This window comes from Corvus moneduloides, chromosome 5 (assembly GCF_009650955.1).
Source record: "Corvus moneduloides isolate bCorMon1 chromosome 5, bCorMon1.pri, whole genome shotgun sequence".
NCBI classification, from domain to species: Eukaryota; Metazoa; Chordata; class Aves; order Passeriformes; family Corvidae; genus Corvus; species Corvus moneduloides.
The window spans coordinates 52568205-52593828 of NC_045480.1; the positions used below are offsets into that span (position 1 = coordinate 52568205).

Here is a 25624-nt window from a genome sequence, read left to right on the forward strand (position 1 = left end):
AGATGTGAATTGAACCTCTTTTGCCCAAATTTCTTCTCTCTTGCCCTGCTCTACCAGTGGGGATGCTCCCCCAGCAGCCTGAGAGCAGCTGCACCCCCCAGACCTGTACAGGGCCAGCCCCTGCCTTGCACAGCCCCCTTGCCCCTGTGGCCCAGCTGAGGGGACTATCTAGTATTCCAGGCACGTATTCCTCTGGGTTTTGTCTTTTTTTTCTTTTCCAGAGATCTGCCAAAGTTTCCCCTCCCCTCTGACATACACACACCCCATTTGGAAAGGGTAAAATGGGAGCAAGGGAGAAAATCCCATAACTTGTCCAAAGCACGCAAGGATGATTTGTGTTCTCACTTATGGGGTATGACTGTCACTGTTGATCTGCTTTCAGGCCTAGATTACATCTGATAAGGGCTGACCTTATTTGAGTATTCACACATTATGCACTCATGGAGAGCATGTGGACACAAAAGTCCCTCAGATGTTCTAGGCATCAATCACGCTCACAGCATGGAGGCTGCCAAACTTTTCTTCCCTTAACTCAGGAGAGGAGAGGGTAGTCCAAGACAGACTTAATAAAGTTTAAAGCTGTGCCACAGTATATTTGGGGCCCATTGTCTTCTAAAAGTGTTCTTTTCAACAAATTCTCTGCAGTTACCACGGGCAACAATTCGTCTTTAACAAATTGGGGTGGACTGTGTGCAGACTGTCGGGAGGAGGGGAAGTGAACAAAAGGCTTGCCAGGCCCATTAAATAAAAGCCAAACAACCAAAACTCTTCTGGCTCTTAGTTGCCCCATATTTACAAAAACAAAGTGGGTTCTCAAAATCATTCCTAAAAACAGAGTCTTTCCAAAACACACCTTAAATCAAATCACTTCCTTAAGAACTCATGAATCTCTTGTTTACAACATGCAAATAATTTTACTCATTACCACAAATTAACACATGCTTTTATAAATAATATACTATAACCATCACTGATGACTAAAACATTTCATCTGTTGTAATGACTGACACCTCTGTTGCACCTTTCCCAGTTTCACAAGAACTACAACTGGTTTTATAAACCTTCTGCTTTTGTCTGCGTGTTCATTTGAAATTGTGAGAGTTGGGAGAAAATAAGAGCACAGAGCAGGTGATGCAGGTGCTTCTCTGAAATGTATTTACCAGTGGGGCTTTTCTTAATTTGTAAAGCTAAATTCTCATCCAGTATCATCCTTACAGATGAAACTGACTCTACAGACTGCAGACTTTCATGGAAACAGACAAACTGCCCAAATAAGCCATCATACCTAGCTCCCAAACACCTTTTATTCCCCATGTATGTGGACTACTCTCAAAAGTATTCCCCATATATGAAACTAGTCTCAAAACAAAGTATGATTTGCTTTGCTAGATCATGCTTTTTAACTCCAAAACTTATTTAGGCTATGTAAACTTACTTTCTTCCACAGCTGGCGACTCCAGCAAGAAACAGTAAGCTAACAGTAAGCATTTTTTTCATATGGCTGGAAGTAAGTAAGTAAAAAATGCAAATACTCATCAAAAAACCCTTGGACAGGATGCCATGGAGAGTTCAGTGTGTTTTCTCTTTTCAGTTTTAGATGATGGAGGATTTGTTGCTGCAGTTTAGGAAATCAGTTCACAGTATGATGCATCATGGGGAAGTTCTGCTGCTTTTCCAGAGCTGGTTGGTTGAGGTTTTTTTCTTCCAATTTAGGGCCATTTATTTCTTAGTTATATATCAGAAGTGACTGATCCTTGAGAAAAAGGAGCAGCACACTGCCAAGAGAGGTGAAAAGACCTTTGGACTAAACCACAGGAAAACTATATTGAGAAGGATGTGGTTTTCAGGCATGATAATCCAAGATGATAGCATGAAGAAATCCACTACCAGTTTTACTGGGTTTTAATTGAAGCCATTCACAGCAGTAACATAGACACTGTCTTCTGGAGTACGTTGCTTAGTGAGGACCTTCTGTGGCTGTGCATCATATGTTGCACCATATTCTCTTTCAAATACAAACAGCAAACCATCCATCTCATCGCATGTGGGGATCAGGATATGGTATGCTAAGGAAGGGCTGAGGTTTAGTGTCCAGTCTAGAAGGCTGTGTTCAGTTTTAACTGACGTGTTCATTAGGCAGTTTTTGGCTACACAGCATTTGGATCACAAGTTCCAAAAAAATAATCATCCTCCTAAGAGGGCCTACTCAGCCTAATATGATTGAGTCCATGGGTTTTTTTCCCCCTTGGATAGAAAGTAGCCTTTAAAACTTGAAATATTTTGATCAAAAGAAATTATTTTTCTTTTACCAGTATAATTATACACACAAACATACACACATAGATGTTCATTTGTTGGTTTCAAATGTCATTACCTATAGTATGGGTTATTCAATGATATGAATAAAAATCCATTTCTCTGACAAGCTGCATCAATATCTAAATGTGGGAAGAAATTTTGTACCATTAGCTTTACCAAAGCTCCTTGCTAGGCTGACTGTATTTGGGTAAAGAACCAAGATCATAAAATTAAAGAACCTTGGACACGTGTTTGATCCAATAAACCAGAAACCAATATTTATAGTGTTTTGTCATATTCTGCCTGATCTTGCAATGGTTCTCCAACTGGAAGTTGTCCCCACAAAGTGGGAGCCACAGAGCCACCTCACAGCAATGTATCTACCACAGCTACCATGACCACAGCATCTGCACCCACCCAACTGCTGAGCCAGGGCTGGCTTCTGTCCAGATGTCCCGGACTGTGGCAAAATAGAACTGTACCCAGCTACAGAAGCTAAAGACTTCCTCAAAAGGCCACATAACTTCGCAATCTCTGCACTGACACATCAGATCAGAGCAGTAGCTCAGTTTGTCCATATTTCTGTATCCAGTAAAAGGTATTTGCTTTTTATTAATTTTTAAAGGCATTGCTTTTTAATTTCATTGGGATGTCTCCTGTCTTTTATTATGTAAAAGGCTAAATGGAAGAATTCAATTTGCTTCTTCTTTTTATATGTATTATTTTATTTTCCTTTTTCTGTCTCCTCTTATTGAAGTCCCCCAAATTTTAAGTTTCTTGTTCCTCTCAGGGATGGTTCATCTCATATTTTATCACCCACCTATTCCTGCTGCACCTTTTTATCAGCTGAGGTGTCCTGATGCAAATGGAGTGTTCTTGGAGGGATGTGACACTCACTGACAGTCACTTTCAGAAATCAGCTCTCTCTGTTGTTTGGAGTCAAATGTTTTACTCACTTTTCTCACTGCGGAAAGAAGATTTCTTTGACTCATTCAAGAGGGAAAGAAGGATACTTATTGCACTCAGATTTATTTTAACATTCTGGAAATATACCAGGATTTTGTATTTGACAATGTGCACTTGCCAAAAATATTTTAACCTGCACACTTGTATCATATTTAGCAAATCTCTAAGAGTTTTGCTCAATTCTTTCTAATTTAAGCTAATTTAGATAATTATTTTTACTTTCCCTGAAGCCACTCTTTCCTCCAAAGCCTACTGTACCCAAAACCACTTTTGGAGGTATCTTATTGCTGCCTTCCTGGTGGCAGGAGCACCGTGCCTCCCAAATCTCCATTTCTCCTTTCCCTCTCAATATGCCAAAGAATGAGGCTGAAAGAGGACAGAAGAGGAAGCCTAACAGAGATGGGATGGCTTGGTGGGATATTTTGGTACAGAGGGGAAGAGTGCATGAAGACTACCCTCAAAAAATTATTTTAATCATTTCACACTATTTTTTCAGGGCTTTTATAATTGAGGAAAACTATAGTAATGAGTATATAAAAACAATGAACAACACTTCTATGCCATAAAGTGTTCTCAGCAATTAAGTTATGCTAGAGTCTCTTGATACAGTATCTTATCACTACATAATTTCATATTTCAGAAGTTTCTTTCAGCACAGTTTGGATTTCAGCCTCCAAGCTATTCTCCCAAGGAATAAATGGACAAAGACATAGATTTATTCACCCCACTCCCACCCCAAAAGCATGTCTGATGGATTTGGAAAGTATCCTACGCATTCAAGATAGGCATCTGCCAAAATAAATCCTACTCTAATGCTTGTTGAAGGTACTTTTCACCCCATACCTCTTTACTCATTACCAATTTCCAGTTGAAATAACTTTTTTTTCTGAGCAAAACTTGTTCCTGTGTTTACAATCACATTGCTCCGTAGGTTTAACTGCAAGCAGATCCCCCTGAGGAACCACAGTGGCACACCAGTTTTAGGTACCCAGGTCTCCAGGGAGGTTAACTCCATAACATACAACCACTATTCATAACTTTCCTATCATTACAGGTACACAAAGACCACAGAAGCCAACCAAACACATGGAAAGTAAATGCATTTTGTGACTTCAATGTCATCAAGAGCCCAGCAAGCAGGACTTGGCAGCAAAAATAAGTCTTAGCTGTATTTACAGATTCATTGCAAGCACATGATAGGAAAAAACTCCCCCAAAACAAAAACAAAACAAAGAAAAAATACCCAAGACCAACCAATTTCACTCCATTGCTACTAAATTCTATGTATTACAACGCAAGACATGTCAAACCTCAAAGCAGTCCCTAATGTGATGTGGATACAACATGATCTCTCTGAGGCACTTCTGACTGGTATGATGAGCTTGAAGGCAAGTAGGAGCTTGCATAGTCCACTGGGCAAATGAATTTTCAAATAGTAATTTCAGTATCACTTACTTCTACAATATTATCAAAAATAAATCTAAATTTGAAGACACAAAGACACTAGACTTCCACAATATCCCTCCTTTTTGGAGGAGCATATTGTTTCCTTGTTTGTGTCTTTTTTTTTAGCTAAAATGCATATTAAGACATTAAAAAAAACCACCTCTGGCTCTGCCTCTTTAAATAAGTAGACAGCTTCTTTAGTCCTTCCCATTCCTTCACCTCTCCCCAGTTACAGAGCACAGCTTCTTGCGGGTTTAAGATTTTAAGTAACAGTTCATGATAATCTCATTAAATCCTTTCTAACACTTTCCAGTTCATACAGGATTTCCTTCACTGGGGCAAGTGGAACAAGGATTGGCTGCTTAAGCAATCTCTGTGCAAAAAAAAAAAAAAAAGTCACCCAAACCCCTCCTCACAGAGGAGGGTGCAAGGGAACCAAAGCTCAGCCCCAACCAAGGGGCTGGAACAAATCCAGAGATGCAGCAGCTCTTTGCTGTTTCTCTCTACAGCTGAGAAACCACATTAGAAGTGCAATCCCCAATATCTTTAGCATGTGCCAAGCAAGCTCCTCTACCTGTAAACCATTCTGTTTCAATGTAGAACGTTCCTCTCTCTGCTAGCCTAGGAAGTACTCGTTGCAAAGGAGTTGTGTTCTCAGGGAGAGGCTCCACAACCAGGTTGGCTGCTCAGACATCACTGCCATTCCTAAGGAGAGGAGACAAACCTCCCAAGGGAGAATGGACAGTGTGAAACAAAAGCGAGACAAAAAGAGGCCTATTTTATAGATATGCCTTCTATCAGATCTTACAAGCTGTGCTGTGGGTGTTCTGAAGGCATTTCCAAGGAAAGGGACCTCCCCAGAGAAGCCTTGGGTGCTAAGCAGATGTAAATGAGGCACTGAGAGAAAGAAAATCCGGGATGTCCTAAACTGCTCTAAGAGATTGAGATGGGAACAATTTTTAGGCCGCATTAAAGAAACCTCTGTAGCATCAACTACTTGTATCAAAATGGTCAGTTTTCATTTTACTGCATGCCATCTCATCAATAGCAGTTTAATAGGATTTTTCCCTATTTACATGCACTTAAATGGCAAATACACATTTCCTGCTCCAGCTGCCAAAAAATACTTTTTCAACCTGCCCGACTAAAACCACCCAAAATGAGCAACACGAAACGTGTAAGACAGTTTAAGGTCTGTAGAAAAGGCTGGCCAGCTCAGGTATCTGGGTAACAAATATTTTTATAGGCCTTTCAGTGGCTTAAATCCAGGACAGCTCTGCAGTGATTTATTTCTCCAACAGCTTCTAGGGTGGCCTATGTAAAATTAGCTGGTAATCACAAACCAGGCTCCTAGTGGGCACGTTCCACACCCAAAGCAGCAGCCACCAGTGCTCCCTTGCTGAGGGTCATCAGAAAGAGCAAGGACTGAGGGGGGAATGCTGGATATCTCATGCTGTCAGGAAGAATGAAGCTGAGCATCAGAGAATTATGCTAGAACTTTGCAGGATCAAAGCACAGTTCATCTTATTTAAGCCATAAATGTGTCACTTTTTATGATTGCCCTGCTAGTACTCTGAATAGGCATTAAATACAGTTTTTAAGGGTTATACAGACTTTTTCTTGCATAAACCTACTCCCTTAAGAGCACACAGCATAGGCTGTGTGCAGTCTGAGTTGCTACTGCAGTTCACAGTTTTTTAGCTGAAAATTCTCCCTACATCTCAGTGTGGAAGAGAGCAAATATTAACAGTGCAACCTGTGTACTGACCCTTGAGGAAACCTCTGGTGTCTGAGAATTCACTGATTAAGACTTTTTACATAATTGCAACACCTTATTTACAATAGAATTGGTTGCAAATCCCCATGCACTGAAAGTGTGCAAGTCTCGCCACCACCTTCTCTGCTGCAGGGCACCATCTGGGCACTGCCTTGGCCTGCAGGTTCCAGCTCCATCCATAGAACAAACCTGCTAACACACTGCAGACTTTTTTCCTGCCTCCGGTGCAACTCCATCCACCTCTGCCAAAGCATCCAGCCAAGACAGAGGCTGAAGTGTAATGCCGGTAATTTTTGTTTGGCTGGGATGATCCAGCAACATCTACATGGTCAGCTCATGTGCTGAGGCAACTCTGGTATCATCACTCTCTCAATGACCTTAAACCATCACCAAGCTGTGGTAATTCTCATACTCTGATGAAAGCTAGAAATTGATGGGAGATTCCCAAATCTTACACGACAGCAGCTGCTTTTCTTCAACAATTCCCCACTATCTTTAAGAGAAGTGATTCAGACAAATGTTACAGTTTTATGCTCTCAATTCCTGTTATATTCACTCAGGTCTGACATAGTAAGTTTCTCATATCTAGATTCAGTTTTACCATGTTTTTCATTCATTTTGGCTGATCTATTTTTGATATATTCTCTGGATGCACCTCCTTAAAACGTGCTAATTTAGTTCCCTGGCTGTAGATAATATGTTAATCCCAGCACTGGCAAATATTCAGATGGAAAATAAAAACTAGACATTAGAAGTCACATGCTTATTTAAAACATGTAGCTGGACAGTATCAATATGACACAAGGATAGTAGATGAAAATTAACCTGCAATTCCGTAATATCATCAAATAAATCGACCTGCTAATGAAAGGAAACACATTTCCATAAGAATTTGAGTGGTATCCAAGTAACAATTCCATGATGATACATTTTCAATTAAAGAATTACAATAGACTACACTTATTTTTCCTCTCTAATGGTAGGTTGTAATTCATTGTTGTACAGGCAGCTGAGTATTAACCTACAGCTTCTGTTCTTTGTCGTGGTAGTAACTGGGAAATGTTTTCAAGGTCAAATACTTTTACTAAAAAAGATACCCACGCACCAAATTTTTGAAGCTTTCTTCTTTTCTATTAGATGGTTGCTCGTTCTTACTTTTTTTATCAAGTTAGAGAAATATTAACAAAATCTATGAGAAACTCTGCCAGACTGATGAGTGCAGAGGAGTGTACCCACTCAAAAGCAAAAGTCGGTCTATTTATTGCTACTCTGTACCCAAAAAAGGTTCATGTTCTATAAGGCCACACGATGTGAAAAGCAAACTCATGGTTATAAGAAAGGAGAGCCATTTAGTGAGGCAATGTTTGCAGGGGGCAGAACATTTATTAACTCTCCATTTATGGCGACAAGCTTCTAAGTGCAAGAGCATGAAAATTAAATTCAGCATGATCTTTAATTATCTTATGTGGTCACTTCATATTATATTCTGTCACAACATATCACTCACTGATGCTGCTATCTGCTACTACAAAATGTTAATATTTAATTAAATTGCAAGCAAAATGCATGAAATTCTAAAGATTATTTTCCATATGGAGCTACATATCTGTCAATAATTACATTCCTGAGTTTTGGTCAGATGGCACTGATGCCTGAGAGGACAGGAACAGGAACAATACAGTAACTGTATTGTTAAATTCTCCACTAAGGCTAAGCTTCAGTAATTCAGCTTTCATTGCAAATGCTAAAGTTCAGTAGCAATTGAATTTAAGGCTCAAAAAACCACCTCTACCCTTAGAATATGTAAAAAATGTTTTTTTTGAGCTTGACAGGAAAATGAAAATAAGGCAGGAATGGAGGAGAGAATCAAGATACTGTTCCCATTACACAGTATCTGTGGAAGGATTTTTTCAAGTCAGAAAGCTACCAAGAAATGGAAAAAAAAAAAATTTCTTACATGTTGAACAGTAGTTCCTGCTTCCCATGAAAGCCATCTGTTCTATGTATGTACATGGTTTGAAAGACATTCCCAGGATTGTGTCAAGCCAAAGGAATCCCCACTAGAGTTACAGAAATATAAACTCCCTTCACACTGGGAGGAGAGCACTAAAACGCAGCTCTGAGGACGTGTAGAGCACCACCCGCCTCAGGACCATAACAGCCCTGCTGGCATTCCAGGCGTTACGCAGGATTTTCCCATCTGATATTGGGTTATGAGAACTGAAACTTTAGCACGGATAACATGGCAATACTTTGAATTAGAAACTCTTCAGATGAGTATAAGGCGAGAGCTCCGCTCTTCTCCATTGCAAAATGGCATCATCACCCTTTCTCCCATTTGCAGCTGACATGAAAAATGCCTGGAAAATATTTTTGAAATATGATTAATTCCATCACGCAATTTTTGCCATTACTAATTTTAATGGGAGTGGAACATGGCACAGTTTGAATAATATACTTGTTCCACGTTCATTCCCAAACTCTGGAAACGGGAGTTGAGAACAGAAGTCTAATAATTAATACTTGTGTAAGAAGGACAGTCCTTCCTGTGGGCCTGGCATTTTTGCAATCCCTTGTCTACTATACAACTGAGTTCAAATTGCAATTATTTTTTCTAGGGAGCAATTAAATACTGCTACCAATGTTAAGCATAAACACAACTCTAACGACAAGCAACGCTCAGATGACTAGCTCAGGTTCAAGGGTTCACTGCACATGAATATCCATAAATACCCCTGACAGCCTTAGCAGTATAATGAACTTTGCAGCAACTCATGCACGCAGTCTACACAATACAAGAACATAATGCCCCTAACCTTCAAGCAAGAAACCTGCAGAAGCAATTCTGAGCTACTTTTACAGCTGAAACAGTGTGTTCAAGAGCTATTTAGAAATAGTCCAGCCTTGTTTGTAAAATGGTCATGTGTTTATTGTTTTTTATATCACTGGGTGCAATCAAACAGTAGAACTGAAGGAAACATGAACTTTATGTAAAGATGGTCAGTTCCACTGAATTGTCACTCCAATTAGCAGTGTATTCTTACCACCATTAACTTAAGCATACACCATTACAAGTTAAACACCCTGGGCTTTTTAAGGCATCACATAATATTTTATCTTTAAAGTGCTTACATTTTCTTCTCACAAACACTGCCCACAGTACCACACAGCCTCCTATAAGCAGATATTTCTGGCATCTCTTGAAATACATGCCCTGCTACCAGCTCAAAAATCAGATCTGTGTTAAAAAAACACTCTCTGTTTGAAATCTAGGGAATACATTTAAATCATTGGTTTTATTTAGCTCCACTATTTTCTTAGTTGTCAAGATGCTGCTTTTCTACTTCTGTGTGGAGCTGCGGCACAAATAAAGGAAGATGCTATACAGATCTGTGTACTTGGTAAATGCAACTAGCAAAAGCAAGCATATTGAAAATACAGTATATTTTCAAGCAACTCCAAGCTTTAGAAACTCTAAGGGGTTGATTGAAATTACTTTAAAGAGTTATAAGCTAGGAAGATACATGGGGTTTAAGTCAATGGTGGTTTTCCATGTACAAACAATGTAACAGCTATGTCCCTTCCCATCTTCTTGATCTTATCTGGTGGAAAACTTCTTCAAGGTGCATTTCACTACTTTTAAAGACACAGAAAGCTGTAACATCCATTTCTCTCTTCTGAAATGTTATCACTCCTTACAAAACTCCTTATAAAACTAGAGTGAACTGCCTGAGACCCCCATCTATTTCACAGACAAGTCAGCTGGGCTTAGTTTAAACAGCCTTCAACAGCAGCTTAAGGCAAGACATCTGAGCTTATACCAAAGCAGATGAGGAGTACTCAGTGCTCTTGCCCCCTCTCTTCAGGAGAAAGGCAGTAATCACCAGCAGATAAGCAGTAATGTATTAAGACCAGCACATCTGTTCCAGCAGCAAGCTTCTGTCTGTATTGTACTTCATCAATCCATGGCCTGCACTTCATCACTGTAGGGGAGCTCAGTGTTATTATCTATGATGTCTATCAGGCAATAATTTTCAGTGCTGCAAGGCCCAAATATAACCTAGGATGCCAACAAAAACAATTTTATTACTAATTTGCTTTCTGATACTTAACATCAGGTGAGCAGCCTACTAAAGTTAGCAGACCCTTTTGATCTTGAGCTCAGTTTACATATTCATTGGGGATGATCACCAAATCTCCACAAACATTTGCTGTAGTCTGACCTATACTCCAGGGGCTCACACATAAATACCATGGCATGTAATAAAAACTTTATTTCCTGTGTAATCCTGGCTTGGGGAAGTGTTGGCCAGATTGATCATGCTGAAAGACAGCTTTTTTCAATGTCAGCTTTTTTTTTTTCTCTGCTGATCAGTTAGGAGGTGCTTCTGTGCAGATCCAGAAAGCTGCTTCAGCCACTGACCAACTTGAACCAGAGATGCTAATACTTTTTTTGGCCACAACAGGCCTCACCTTCATGCAGAAACACCCAAAAGGCATGTTATTCTTGCAACTCGATTCCTCTCTACCATGATGGGGAAAAATTCTGTCTTTAGCAAGAGGATGGATGCACACCTCCCTGAGAGCCTGCCGGAAGAGAATGTGGCAGGGAAGGGACCACTGTCCACCAGCACATCTGGCCTACCCGTGAGCACACATTCTTTTAGGAGAGGGAAAAGTAGGGTCTAGATAACAAACGGAGTGACTCAGCCCCTGATGATCACTAATTTTAACTGAAGAATGAGTTTGTAATTCCAGGAAAAACAAATCAATACAGCGGCTGTGCCGTCTGCATTTTCTGTCTCCAGTTATTGCCTCTTTAGTGCTTCAAGTTTCTATGGGTAGTTTTGGTAGTCCTTTTAACATATCACCTTACAGCTGATCATGGTCTCTTTAAAACCTCTCCAAGGGGTTTTCCCCAGATAGATGGGGCAGTAACCACAAGCCACTGCAGTGGCTGAAGTAACATGACATGAACAGGTTAGTCCCATCCTTTCTTTCTTGTTCTCCAGAGCTATTCAGCCATGCTCACAAATACCTTTGTAAAGGAGGATCTGAATGAGGTGTTTATCATTCGTGTTGGGTTGAAAAGCCCTCTAACCCTGCTAGGACATAGGCTATTGCAGAGGAAGTGGTGCTACCTGCTTCCTTCCCAGCTCTGCGTTTGGACAAGTTTAGAACATAAGGCTGAGAACTGAAATAATGAGATGCAGCTATTTGAATATCCCAAGTCCTTCTCCAGGAGGCCATGAAACCAGTGACAGTATTATGCTTTAGGGCTGATATGTGACACTTATTAAAATAATAGACTGAGATGGTGCTTTATGCATGTGCACAGGATGCAAATATTGTCTCAAAGATAGGGGCAAACAGAGAGCTATCTCAAAGGAACAGAAGGAGCTGGCTAGGAGAGAGCGACATAAGAGGCTCTGCAGTGGTGTGCCAGTGCAAAAGACGAGCCATTCATTGGCCAAATGTGATCACTCTCAGTGGCCAGAGTGCCCGTGACCTCAAATCCCGGCCAAATATTGCAGAGGATAATCCTACAAAAACACTAATATACACAATAAGCTCCCAGAAGTAACTAGTCTTGCTTTTAAATAACTAACTAAATGAATGAATAAATAAATAAATATTCAACTTGTTAAATCCAGGCACACTGAAGAAGTGCTGTTTCTCAGAACTGCTACCAAATCAAGATGTTATTTCCATGTTTCCTTAGAGGCAATTGTTTACCTTTTAAAAAGAAGCACTTCAAAATAGGAGTCAAAGTATTAAAGTATAGTCACCATAATGTTTAAAAATTTTACTGCAAACAAGGATATTTAATTTTCAGGTTACATCCTGGTGACAGCCTGCCTATAGCAGAAAAAAAAAAAAAGTATACAAAATAAAATAAAATTGTTGTAGGACAACAATTATGTACACTGAGAATTTGGATTCAAAACCTTGGCAGTTTAGGATACTTGTTCCTCCATGAGCCAAACAACTCCAAAATGCAAAATGTGCAGCTCTTGTTCAAAAGCTCCTATATTGCATAATTGAGCATCTTGATTAATTCATTAATCTGTTAGTCGTGATCTTAATTCTTGATAAATGGACTGAAAAAGGCCTTCATGACTCTGATTTTTTAATATATTTTTTATCCAAAAGTACTACTGAAGCAGGTAATATTAAATTTAAGGAAACCACCTAACAATACCTTAAATAGTTTAAATCTCCAGAAAGACTTTAGGACACTGAGACCTTAAAAAGGGTCTTCAAACCTGAAAAAAGGCAACAAATAAATGAAAGTCAATAGCTAGTAGTATTAGAGATTCAACTCAATATCTTCACAGATAATCAAAAAGGCATGGGCTTTCACATCTAAGACCTATCAAGAATCAACTCCAAGCAAAAATCAACATGCAATATTGGCCTTGCCTGAAAATATAACTCAGAAATTGGCACTGGACACCATGAATAAGGGAATGTTAACATTCAAATGGTCAGAGATAATCTTGCAAGAAAGAGTGGAGTTTCTACAGTAGAAGTCTCTGTAAACAGTTACCCAAATGGATTCATCACAGTACCACTTAAGAAGATTGTTTCTTGTCAACAGTACAGTACCTACAATGCCACTGTATTTGCCAGCTCCAAATAACCAGCTTTTGACTGAGAAGTGGAAAAGAAATAATCTAAATTAATAATGTACAATGTGACTTGTCACATTTACTGGCTCCTTAATGTCCATCAGTTGGGGCCAGCATCTGTGACAAATTACTTTGTCAGTAAATGGAGAAGTTATGAGTTTTTATTGTACTAAAGTGATTTGTAGAATTTTTCGTGCAGCTTCTTCATTCCCTATACAACTGTATGACTCTTTCCTGCTCAGTCTTTTTTACCCTACCACTTACTTGTTCAACTACCAAACTCCTATATAATATCTAGCTGATACATTTTTTCCTCTGAACTGCTGAATTTATGAGGTAGGAGAAAACAGAATTTCCTTAATACCCACATTCTAGACTGCAAGAGGAAAAATTGCTTCCTAAAAAAGTTTTGGATGATTCACAGCATCCCTTTGTATGTTATGAGCCTCAATTTAAAAATAATTATTCAAAATCTACGCAGGAGACATAAGTAGTGCAATTAAATGGGACTATTTGATAGCATTAGCTCCTTGCTGTCACATCAGCAAAGCTGGACTCTCTGCAGCAAGTACCTATAAACCAAAGAAATGGACTTAACATTTCAAGGCATCTGAGCAAGAACAGAATCACGTTTCAGATCTGGAATTCCACGTTCTCAGAAGGCATTTAATCCTCTGGGGCATGAGTAAGTTTTATTCAGTTTCTAGCAAGCATGCAATCCTTTTGAAGACTGCAAAACAATCTCTGCAGTTGAATTGCTATTCTGCTATTGCTGATGCTCAGCAGAGGAGAAGGATCACTTTGGGAGATACTCTGGTCTTGCCATACTAAAACTTGGACAGAAATTCCTATATGAGATGATTCACATCCAGAGCTGGATTTCCACAGATTAAATGCTGCATTTTAAGAGTTTCTACCTCTAGACTACAGAGCAATATGGAGCAGATGTGTTCATACTTTCCTATGGCAATCTAGAAGTAACTAGGTCTGGAACCAAAAGGACCTGAACTAAACCCTGAAACCTGAGACTCTCAAAAACAGAGGAATAGAGGTACCTCCAGAGCCATATCAGTTATTATATTTTGTGTATATTATATACTTCTCTCTAAAACTCCACCACATAATTTGAATTGTGAGTCTATTAATTAATACCACATATCCCTAATAGTCACAATCAGGAGACATTTGTACAAAAACCATGGAATTGCCTGGGAATCTGTCACCTAAAGCCAGGCAGACAGAAATCCAAATAACCCCCCAAGTAAGAAAGCTCTTCACATGTCTCAGAAGTTGTTTCAACTCCCCCATTGTTTTCATTTGGACTCACAAACAAACAGAGCTCAGCAAAATGTTGAAGCTATCACTATTCCAGGAAAAGTGCTAGTAAGACAGAAGAGTGGGCCCAGACACAACTTTGAAGTCTCACCTTTACACAACAGCATCTTAATTACCAGGAAAAGGAAATGCACTGGAGTCATACTTGAAGTAGACACCATCTGTAAGGGCTAGGTGCTGCTGAGCTGATCCCTAGCTGTTGTGCTCAATGACAAGTTAGAGGAAAGATTCCTTTGGACCTCTTGAGCTTTCCAGGATTTCAGCTTTTTTTTTTTTTTCCCCTGCTACTTACATTGAGATATTTTCCTGCTTTAAACATCTGCACAGTGTTGTACCTTAAAGATACAATTTTATAACAGAAAATTCAAAGAATGTCTGTGATGTAGGCAAATCTTTGGATGCATTTCCAGTTCCTGAAAAGTTTGGGGATTGCTTTTTGCTGTGTTGCAGAAGTTCTATCTAGTGTGATGCTCATCAAATGCCAGGAAACACAAGTGAAATTTCCTCTCCCTTACCACATAGGCATTGCAGAGCACCCATATGGCAAAGGGGCAAACAGCAGCAAGACAGCTTATGACTGTTTTCATGTTTTCATTCTGTTTTAATAGGATCCATAGATTTAGATAATCTCATAAAAACTCTGATGATTTGAACAGAAGAATTTCTCGATTTCTTTTTTTTTCCCCTGCCAGTCTTTGAGTTTTCAAACTTCTCCCTGATTTGATGAGAATTAGAAACTTCATCTTGCTTTAGTGCATTAAAACAGTTTCATGTGACCCTCTGAGTGTGGACACTAGGGATAGCTGACAAAGAGCAGTTACTGGGAGGCTAATGATGAGGTTACAAATGCTGGCAGCTCTGGGCATCCATTCAGAGCACTGCAGGGGAATGCTGACAAGTTTGCCAGTTTATCCTTCAATCTCCTATTAAAAATGCTAATTCACTGACATCTATTAAAAAAAGAAAAAATCTTTCACATGGAACTTTCTAAAACATTCTTCACTATAATTTCAGCATCTCATCTCCTCCATGTGAGCTGATTTCCTGGGTGTGAGAATCCCAGACAAATGACTCAAGAGTTGTATGATGTTTATTACTCACACTGAACCATCAGCAGCTTTTTCAGTAAGAGGAAAGGAAGGACCTCAGGGAGACAAGGAATGGGTAGGAAAGGATGAAACACATCCTACATTGCTGGCATTGCACAGTTTCCAAGTTCTGTGGATATACAACAGAGATACTATCACCTATCTATGGCACTAGTAAGCACACCACAGGAAAATGAGCTGGATGTGTGGTTTCAGCAGACAATGCAAGTAAACATGTCAACAGTAGCAGGGAAAAAAATATCTGCAACAGGAGAGTGTTGGGGATCTGAGGAAATGCTGAGACAGATGCCACTGAAGAAGTGATCTTTTGTGCCACCCTTTTCAAATAAACATAAAGGAGCCATGAGTGCCATCAGTTCCTGAGTGACCTCATCTCGAACACAGAAGGGAAGATAATATAATTAAACTACTACACAACATAGTTTTTTTTTTTTTCCTTTTAGATTCTAGGGAATTGTGTACATTCATATTACTTCAACAGTTTGACAGACTCCTTCAGGAACCTATTAGCTGTTAAATTTTGGCCAAAAATTGGGATTCCTATTTCTGCTAGGCTCCAGCATGCCTCCAGGCACAGAAAAAAAAAGCAGGGGGGGATGTATATAGTTTTCCCCTTGAACAGCAGCCAGCAGAAGTGAGCTGTCAGGCCACTGGACAAGAAGAGCACATGATGTGAAATGTCCTCCATGGCACAAGAAACCTTCGTCATCTATCCTTCACCTTCTTATCCCTTAAAAGTGTTTGTAAAACAAATCCCATGTTCTGTTCGGCTCCTGTGACTTTCTGTCCTCTGCTGTGGAATGTGAAGAGAAACTAGACAAAACATCAGGGAGGCACTTGGAGAAGGAGGGGACCTTCAAAGCCATGCAGCCTCCTCAAGGACAAGGCTTGCAATCCACTTCTGTGTTTGCAGTTGGCATGAAATGCTTCCAATAATCATAATAAAACACACATTCAAGCTATGTCTTAGCAGAAATTTAAACTTTCAGCTCTTCATTTTGAAATCTGTCCTCAGTGAGTGTTAAAAAGTTGACCCTTGCTCATATTGCCTGAACTGACTTAAGATAAACAATGCTTTTGGCAATGGATTTTGTTGGCTTGCTTGAAATTTTTGTCAGGGCCATGGAGATAAATGAGCAATGAATTGATAAAACATTACAGTAATGTCTTTCAATGGTTAAATATTTTGGTTTTAACTAAAATTATTTTAATCCTCAATGCACCTTCTGAGCTGTTTTTCACTTTAAGTAGGAAGAAGTTTTGAAATCTCTTTACAGATTTGTTCTTCGTTTTAAAGGGAAAGAAAAAAGGACATTTCAAAATAAATGGCTTATGTCTTGGGGAGTGTTAATGAGGTAAGACATATCCAAAGAGACTGGAGAGTGACAATAGCACACGGACTGTGGTGGTTCCACAAGTGCAGAACTGCCCCCCAGCAGTGAACGCCCACTGAAGCGAAGCAAGGCAAAGCCAGGAGGGAGGGAGGCAGAGAGGGGGACAAAGACGGAGGGAGGGAGAGAGAGAGAAAGGAAGAGAAGGAAAAAAAACCCCAAACTGTTGCAAGTTCATGCACCCCTATTCCAAATTCATTTTAATTAAACAAAGAGATTATACAGACATTGCTGACAGGGATTATCAAAATAGAATGGCGCCACCTGCCCCTTGCAGCCCAATTAATTAGCAGAGAATCTGAGGTGCCAATTATCACAAAGGAGTAAGAAAGGATCAGTAAACACAGCTCATGATGAACTTGAAAATTAACTCTTTCAGCTCAGAGATGAAGCCCCAGCCTCACAAACAGCCCTGATGCTGCTACAGACCTCCAAAAGCCTCACACTGGAAAGACCCAACAGGCTTTTCCAGACCCCTCTTTCCCATGGTTTTGTGAAGTATGACCACTCCTGCTCCTCATGAAGTCCCCAGGGCACTTTTAAAAATTTTGTCACTGAATTTAAATAGCAGTTAAAGTCATTTAAGTTTGAAAAGGTTCCTCAAAACAAAAGACAGACTTCTCACTGTGTTTTGAGGTACATGTGGAAAAGGTAGATCGCTTCCCATGCATACCAGAGAGGTTTTAAGACAGTGAGTCCCTGAGTAGAATTCCAGTTACTGACAGGTAACAGTTATAAGTTTTAATTTTCTAGGAAGTAGGTATTGCTCATAGGTGCTTGACTCCTTCTCTCCCTCCCCATATAAGAATCTTCTCTTTCAAGCTCTCGGGTAGGATACCTCCAGGAGTAAAAGAATGCAAGTAGGAAGGCTCAGCAGCAGTAGCTAATTGCCATCTGTTTCCCTGGGAAATCCAGAGTCTACCAGAGTATCCCAGAAATGAAACTTTGGGCTTTGGATCCATGCGGTGTGACCCATTACCACAGGCACTGCAGCGTCCATAAGGGGAGTCTGCCTCAGCACTTCCACAACAGGCTAGTGGTGGCCCTGGAGAGGGAAGAACTACTGCCATTTGCCCTTCCCTGGTACAAATCCTGCATCACTTTCAACAGAACTTCCTCCTCCTTCTAGAAGGTTCAAAATTGTACCTGCCCTCAGTCTGTGGACTTGCAGCTGTGTCATAAAGATGAATCAGTAAGGACCCCATATGTGGGGCTTCTGTATTTTTTCCAGTCATTGGAGGAAAGACACTGAGGAATGACACCTTCGACTTCACCTCCTCAGAAGAGCGATCTGCTGCCTTCTGGGGCAGGCAGTGCTGGTACATTCTTACGCAAACTTGTAATCACAGCTTAACCTCACTTCAAGGCTTCCTGGAGGCCATTAAAAACAAATGAACAATGAGAGGCAAAGCCATGGAAGCAAAAAAGGAAACCACTCTCTTTTAATTTTTTTTTTCTGTGATATATATATATAGATATATATAGATATATATAGATATATATAATATTTCCCTAATTTCTTTTAGGGAATGTTTACCTTTACACTATGCATATGCTCATCTTATAGTTTATATTGACAGCTACCATAAGTATTATATAGAATGATAAACTTAGATTGTAGATGCAAAAAGGGTGTATGCCCAATGTAAATTCAGTGTTTTTCTGTTGTCTTTGCTAGATTTGAGTGGCACAGCTGCAATTAAACCCCACTCCCTGTTTTTGTGCTATTTCTTCTCTACTGCATTTGAAATAGAAAAAAAAAAGTGGTTTACTTGGCAAAGCATGTTGTTAAGTATCAGCTAGGCAAAAATGGTATTGACTCAAATGGGGAAAAAATGAGTCTCAGAAGTTTGGGTTTTACTTTCAACATTGTTCAATACTCCTGTAAATACATATGACAGCAGGGTGCTCCAAGCATATACTGAAGCACCTGTAGTGCAACTGGATTTAAATTAATCATACAGCTGATGTTACATTACACTTCCCTATCTATCTTGAGAACTGCGAAACAAAGTCCAAATACTTCAACAATGCAACCTGTGAAAATACAACAAGTTTTATAAGCAAATTTGCTTGCAATGCCAAGCTCCTCTTCTTTTCTAAGTGCTTGCTGGATCGTTACTCAATGGTGTTATTGTTTTGGGATCAGAAAGCGAGGAACTTCAGCTCTACAATGCACAGTTTGTCACCCTTTGGATAAAAGAGCTGTGAACCAAAGCAGCAGAACATACTTGCATTTAACACAGTGTGCTCTGAAGAGTGGAGCACATGCTGGCAAGACTTGAAAGCCCTGAAATACCAGCCAGTTCCTCCAGTTAAATTGGTGAGACCTCCACATACCTGTGGGGTGTGAAAAGGCCCCGGTGCTCATCATTCTGCATTAGGATTGAGTTCATCTTATCAAATGGGCCTTTGAGCGTATTGTGGAGTAATTTATAAACCGAAAAAATCATAACGATTTTCCACTTCATTTACCTCAACAGTAGCTACGTAATGTCAATAGTTTTAAACATTTAATTAGACACACCACGTGTTTTATGCTCTACTAATTATATAAAATTGTGCTCAATAATTTTCTTCCCATTGAAACGAACCTTAAGCAGCTGTTAAAACACTAATTAGGTGAATGCTTCCACGCTGTGCATTTGACTCGGTGCCAAGCACATTCCTCCCAATGGTGAGCGGGGTTTTTCCAGTGTCCATGATGCAACTGTGAACGCACGTCAATCTCTGCTGCACCACAGAACCAAGAGTGAACTCTAAACATTTATTTTGGCCCTCACCTTTGAAAACTAACATTTTATATATAAAACGCAACAGTTCAGAAAGTTGTTCAATTATACTGGCTCTTAGTTTTCTCCGCTTTCATTTTTATCTCCAAAGAGCAGCTAAATTTGACGCAGAGCTTGTCATTTACAATCTCCTATGAAATCGGCAATTTTTATTACATTGGAGCTGCCTTACAGACGTTATCTCACAATACAGTCAAATGGAAAAGCATTGCTGAGCCTGTTATAAATGAAGCCTTTAATACTTATTAAATACTTAGATATTTTAGGGTTATTTTGTTCCTAAAATGTTTTAAAAAGTTATGTGAACCACAGTTATCTGTGCATACAGTGGCAAGGGATGGGAAAACCTTTTTTTATTTTTCAGTTTTGCACAAAAAGAAAATTCAGAGAGGTTTTATTTGTTTTAGATATCCTTAAGAAAGGACATGCAAGTCTCACCATTGACAAGTTTTTGGTGATCCTAACGGCATCCAGAATTGAGTCAGTACCTCTGAATGTCTTGACTGGCTTCACTCTGAGCTTTAACCCAGGATATAACTCCAGTAAAATCAGGTTCTCTTAATTAGTGACTAAGTCTGTACAGCTGCAGGCCTAATCCTGGTGTTCCTACAAGGATAGAGGGAACCAGATTGCCAATAACAGGACCTGTCTGACAGTTCCTACCTCAGCAATCCCCTAGATATGCCCATGCCTCTGTGAACTGGGATTTTGCTCTTGACCACATCCTGATGATTCCGGACTCAGGATTTTTTCCTGAGGATTTCCTATAAGAAGAAACTGCCCATACCGGCCATCTTCAGAGACACACATGTATACTTCTCTCTACATCTGTTTTATGAAACTGGACCCTAGTGAGTGTACATAAATCAAAAATTCAAAAGAACACTGGTGTTTTTCTGTCTTTGACAAATTTTTAAGCGTTATCACCTGTGTATGTTTGCTGCCTCTACAGTGACAAAGGTATGCCTGTTGTATTAGAAAAAAATAGATGGTTTATATTTTTAGTTAATATCATGTCTTCCCAAATTATGTAAACTATACCTTTTTTTTTATCATTTCCAGTGTTTGGTGATCTAGCTGACAATGGGTTTTCTAAAATACACTGCACCTGTGGACTTCCTTCTTTCATGGAAAATTAAGAAGGACACATCCTGGCTTCCTTTTCTAGTGCCATTATGAGCTGCATCAGATGTACTGTTGAACGATTTCTTAACTTGCATGTCTTGAAGTCAGAGACATCATTAAAAAAGTGCACAATTCTAATCTGCATACCTAATCACTGAAGACTGTAGGAATAGATCTGCTTAAAAGAAAAAAATCCAAAACATAAAAGACGTTGAATTCCCATAGTTCACATTAACCTCATATACTTGTATAAATGGAAGACACATTTTCTTTAAAAGAAAAAAAAAAAGGAAGAAAAAGAATTTGAAATATTTAGTGCCTGTATATAAATTCAGAAAGATTTTTTTTCTGTGCTGTTGTATTTTGTTGAAAAAAACCCTGTCAGTGCAACAAGACCATACAGAACCAAGAAGCATTTTCTGGGTAAAAAAAGAGCATTTTTCTGTTTTCTGAAGGTTCCCAGCTTAGCCTGTTTCTTAGTCCATTTTCAGAGGTAGCAATGTACCTGTACAAAGTGGGTAAAGGAAGGAATAGCTGAGGCAACGCTAATATGAGCCAAATGATTTTCCTTCTTTCAAACAGTCCCTTCACATAAGAAACAGACTGTAAATCTTCATCAATTAATTATACTGAGATATAAGACAGGAAAAAATGGAATCTGCCTTAAACGTATCTGTGGATATCATTTCAAGTGCTCTTCCCACACAAGACCTATAAACTTTTCCTGGTAACTACGTTGTCATTGAATCTCACCATTAAACTCTTGAGTCTCAGTACAGAGTTCCCTTCCTGAACTATTCCTTTTACAGATCAAAACAGCAAATCTAGTGTTTGTTTTCCCACATTGCAGGATAAAACATCCCTGTTCACCACCTAATTCCAGCAGGCTGATCTAGGAAAATGTCACCTGAACAAACTGATTGGTATCCAAGCATCATTACTGCAGGACAAACAAATAAACAAACAAACCATAGATTTGTGCGCTGAGATGAACATTTCATAAATAAGTTCAGCAGTTTTACACCTGTGAAAAGGAGGAGTTAATCTAAGATGTATTTTTGATAACTATTTAAAAGGGATGGGTATGGGCACTTGCCACATATTTGGAAATTTAATTTAGTACATGACAGCCACTTTGTTTTCTTCTGCTTTTGTGTGGACTTTTTTAATGTACTGTAAGGACAAGGATATTCTTATTTTTACATAAAATGCATTAAAAACTGTGAAGATTCACTCATTAAAGTCTTCTTCTAGAAAATGATAGTGGAAATCACACTAGTGTGGAAGAATTACACTGTACACATGGGTGGTCTCTTCTGTAGCCAGTCCTAGAATCGTTAAGTTCGGAAAAGACCTCTAAGATCATCGAGTCCAGCCATTAGCTCACCACTGTCAAAGCCCCCACTAAACTACATCCCTAAGTAACATACCTACACATTTTTTGAACACTTTCAGGGATGTGTATTCCACCACTTCCCTGGGCAGGCTGTTCCAGTGCTTGACCACCCTTTCAGTGAAGACATTTTTCTTCACATCCAATCTACACCTCTCCTGGCGGAGCTTGTCCTATCACTTGTCACCTGGCAGAAGAGCCCGACCACCAGGAGGTACAGCCTCCTTTCGGGTAGTTGTGGAGAGCAATGGGGTCTCCCCTGAGCCTCCTCTTCTCCCAGCTAAACACCCCCAGCTCCCTCAGCTGCTCCACATAAGACTTGTGCTCCAGACCCTCCACCAGGTCAGTTGCCCTTCTCTGGACACACCCCAGCACCTCAATGTCTTTCTTGTGGTGAGGGGCCTTAAACCGGACAGAGGATTCAAGGTGCAGCCTCAGCAGTGCCAAGTCCTTTCTCAAGCTGATGGACTGTTAACTCATAGCAAGACCCCAGGACATCTCTCCAACATTCTCCATTTGAAGATGTCTCTTAGACAGGATCAGATGACTTCCCAAGGTCCCTTCCACCCTGAACATTCTTCGATGCCCACAGAACACTGCCAGTCACATCAGGTGGCCATAACCTCACTATCTTTCACACACAATTCATTTCCTATTTCTTCCTTTTTGCTGCAGGAGTCTGTTCCACTCACCTGCCTCAGCCTGAGTAACTCAATTATTTCCTTGTTACGCATAATGTGCAGCAGAGCACAGGGGCTACAGGATAATCTTCCCTTTTCAGCTTCCATATTTACTTCACAGAAACTTCCTTTATCAACCACATTCATGTACTCAGAAACGTGTTCATTTCAATAAAAATGATTTACTGTTTTATGGAAGTTGAAGGCCAATGACCCAAATCCTATAAATCATTAAAAATATTTTTTCTCATAGAATCCTAAGTTGCTTTTTTCTCAGTAGCAGAGAAAGCACTTTACTAACTTTACTAAAAAGTTACATTTTTGCCCACACTAAAATTTCTGTATTAAAAATACACTAAATGAGGGACAGATGTTTAAAACAGCAGACCTACAATGAAGTATTAAATATTGCTGGCACAGTGCGCCCTTTGGTACAGCTTAGTCTCTTTTTGCAATAGGCATGTTTTCACAGCTGTAAAAGCACCAAAAAATTACTGTCTTTGCTCCAATATTAATATAGAAATCTATTAAAAAATACACCAAACTGCTGAACAGATTAGACTATTGTTCATACATGCTATCATTAAAGTAATTTACTTTTACAAATTAATATTAAAGTCAAATGTTTTGAAGTTGTTTAAGAGGAATAGTGTCACTTATATAGAAAACCAAACAATTCCACTTTTGTCAAAAGAAAAATGCAAGCCTCCTTAAGGAATCAAACCTGCTACTTGATGTTTTGCTCAATGACAAAAAGTCTGACCCACAGCAGCACAGAGAAGGTGAACGATCTCGTGCGATATCACTCCAAACCTGCGCTGAGGATGCAGAGTAGGATTAAAGCCCTTTTCCACAGGTACAGGTGGTGTGTTTAGAGCTATGGGAGAAAGTAAAACAGGTCATGGAAGAGCAGATTCTGTGGTCTAGGGGATTTTTATGTTAAAACATGATAAACACAAACAAGATGGGCAAAGAGATAACATACAGAACAGAATGATAATGCTAAAATCTTCAGACCTAGTAAATGTGAGGATGAACTTGGTAAATCCATAAACCGCAGTAGGACATGCTCACCATTGTACATAGGTTCTGCTACATTAATTCTATGTCCCAGTCTGGTGGCTGAGGGCTCCAAAATCAAACATCACAAGTTCACGCTCTTTGCCGAATTTTGTCTCAGCCTGTGCTTTGTTTATTTGAGCACTAAACAATCAGTGATCATCATAGTCCTGATGAAGTGATGCTTACTTAAGTTTGCAACCCATCTGGAATAAGAATAGGTCTGAGATGTCCATAGCTCAATTTGTTTTAATCAGCACAACTTCAGATATCCATCAGAAACATTAGTCCTTGTGACATGAAATTCTTTCACTACTCAAAGCAATAAGGAGAGGAAATGTTACAAAAATCTGCATATAATGTTAAATGAAAGGTGGAGCACTTAGCTTGGGTCCTTGAGGGAACCAGGAGAAAAATGAATGTGTATGCATCTAATAATCTTTGTCCAATTTCCTGACAAAGAAGGGATGGGTTGCTGAGGAGAGACAAAGCTTGATTAAAATCTCAAAACCCCAGAAACACTGTTTTAAAAGCTAGAAAAAAACTTAGAAGACAGGGGAGAACAAGACAGGATAAGGACACAGCATGTTGGCCAGCCTGATCAACCAGCAGGATGCTAGCACATACAGTAATAGAAACAAAACCTCATAAGTCTTTGGGAGCACAGCTCCTGCCCAATAAACAAATTCCTTGGACTGGAGACATTTTCTTGGAAGGAATTTTTATGGCACAAACATTTCTAGTCTCTTCTGGAAGCCCTGGAAAACCTCCCCCGCACCGCACACACACAAAAAACCTGAAGATGTCGACAGCCCAAGTGAAACATGATCCTCATCTTCTAGAAAGCCCCTTGTTATCTGTCTTGAGTCTGTCTTTGCTAGAAAGGTCCTACCCATGTGTGAAGCTCAAAGCCCATGACATAACTAATTCTTGCCCTGAAGGAATGCCCACATCTCTGGAAGCCTTGTTGCCGTGATGGGCATGTCCCACCCACAGCCCCACCAGACTTCCCCTGAGTACGAGGCTCCAGCCATGCACACCTGGGGATGCAGAGGTGTGAAACGGCAGCACTGCCACAGTGGCCAGCACAGCCCAGCACATAATGAAACAAAGAGAGCCCTCACCCCTCCAGTTAGACAAAAAAAAGCCCCAGGGACTATAAAATGTAAGGAGGGAAAGGAGAGGGGGGAGTAAAAACAATCTCTGAGTAGGAAAACAGGATAAATTCATTGAATAAATTATTTACTGGAATTATTCACTTAGCTTCAATTACAATCTATCCATTCTATCCACCATCTACATCAAATTATAATAAATTATTCTATTATAACTTGGCTTCATGCCTGCTGATTTGCAATAGCTTATTTTTTCAGAAAATAATGGTCTGATGCTGTTCAACCTTCCACAGGATTTAGATGTGCACACCTGGACATACCTAAAAGACAATTTCTTTTTGAGAATCTCAGTCCTTCTGTAAATTAAAGAGAGGGGAGTGAGCATATTATATTTAAATTGCCAGCAGATATTTTGACAACATCAAAAAGACCCAAGATATCAAAACAATATTAAAACAAAAATATCCTGTTGCTTTCCTGAAGAATTTGGCATACATCCTGTACTG

At 39.6% G+C, this 25624-nt stretch overlaps 1 protein-coding gene across 3 annotated transcripts in view; it reads right to left on the reverse strand.

Moving 5' to 3' along the window:
* The window catches only part of BMPR1B (bone morphogenetic protein receptor type 1B), a 234388-nt gene that overhangs the window by 77722 nt on the left and 131042 nt on the right, over positions 1-25624 (reverse strand). Inside the window, exon 1 of one of the 3 annotated variants that reach the window (XM_032109037.1) lies at positions 4871-4978. The exons of the other annotated variants lie outside the window; for them this stretch is intronic. The gene's annotated coding sequence lies outside the window, so the exon portion shown is untranslated. Of the gene's footprint in view, positions 1-4870; positions 4979-25624 lie in introns of those variants that run through there. 3 annotated transcript variants of the gene reach the window in all.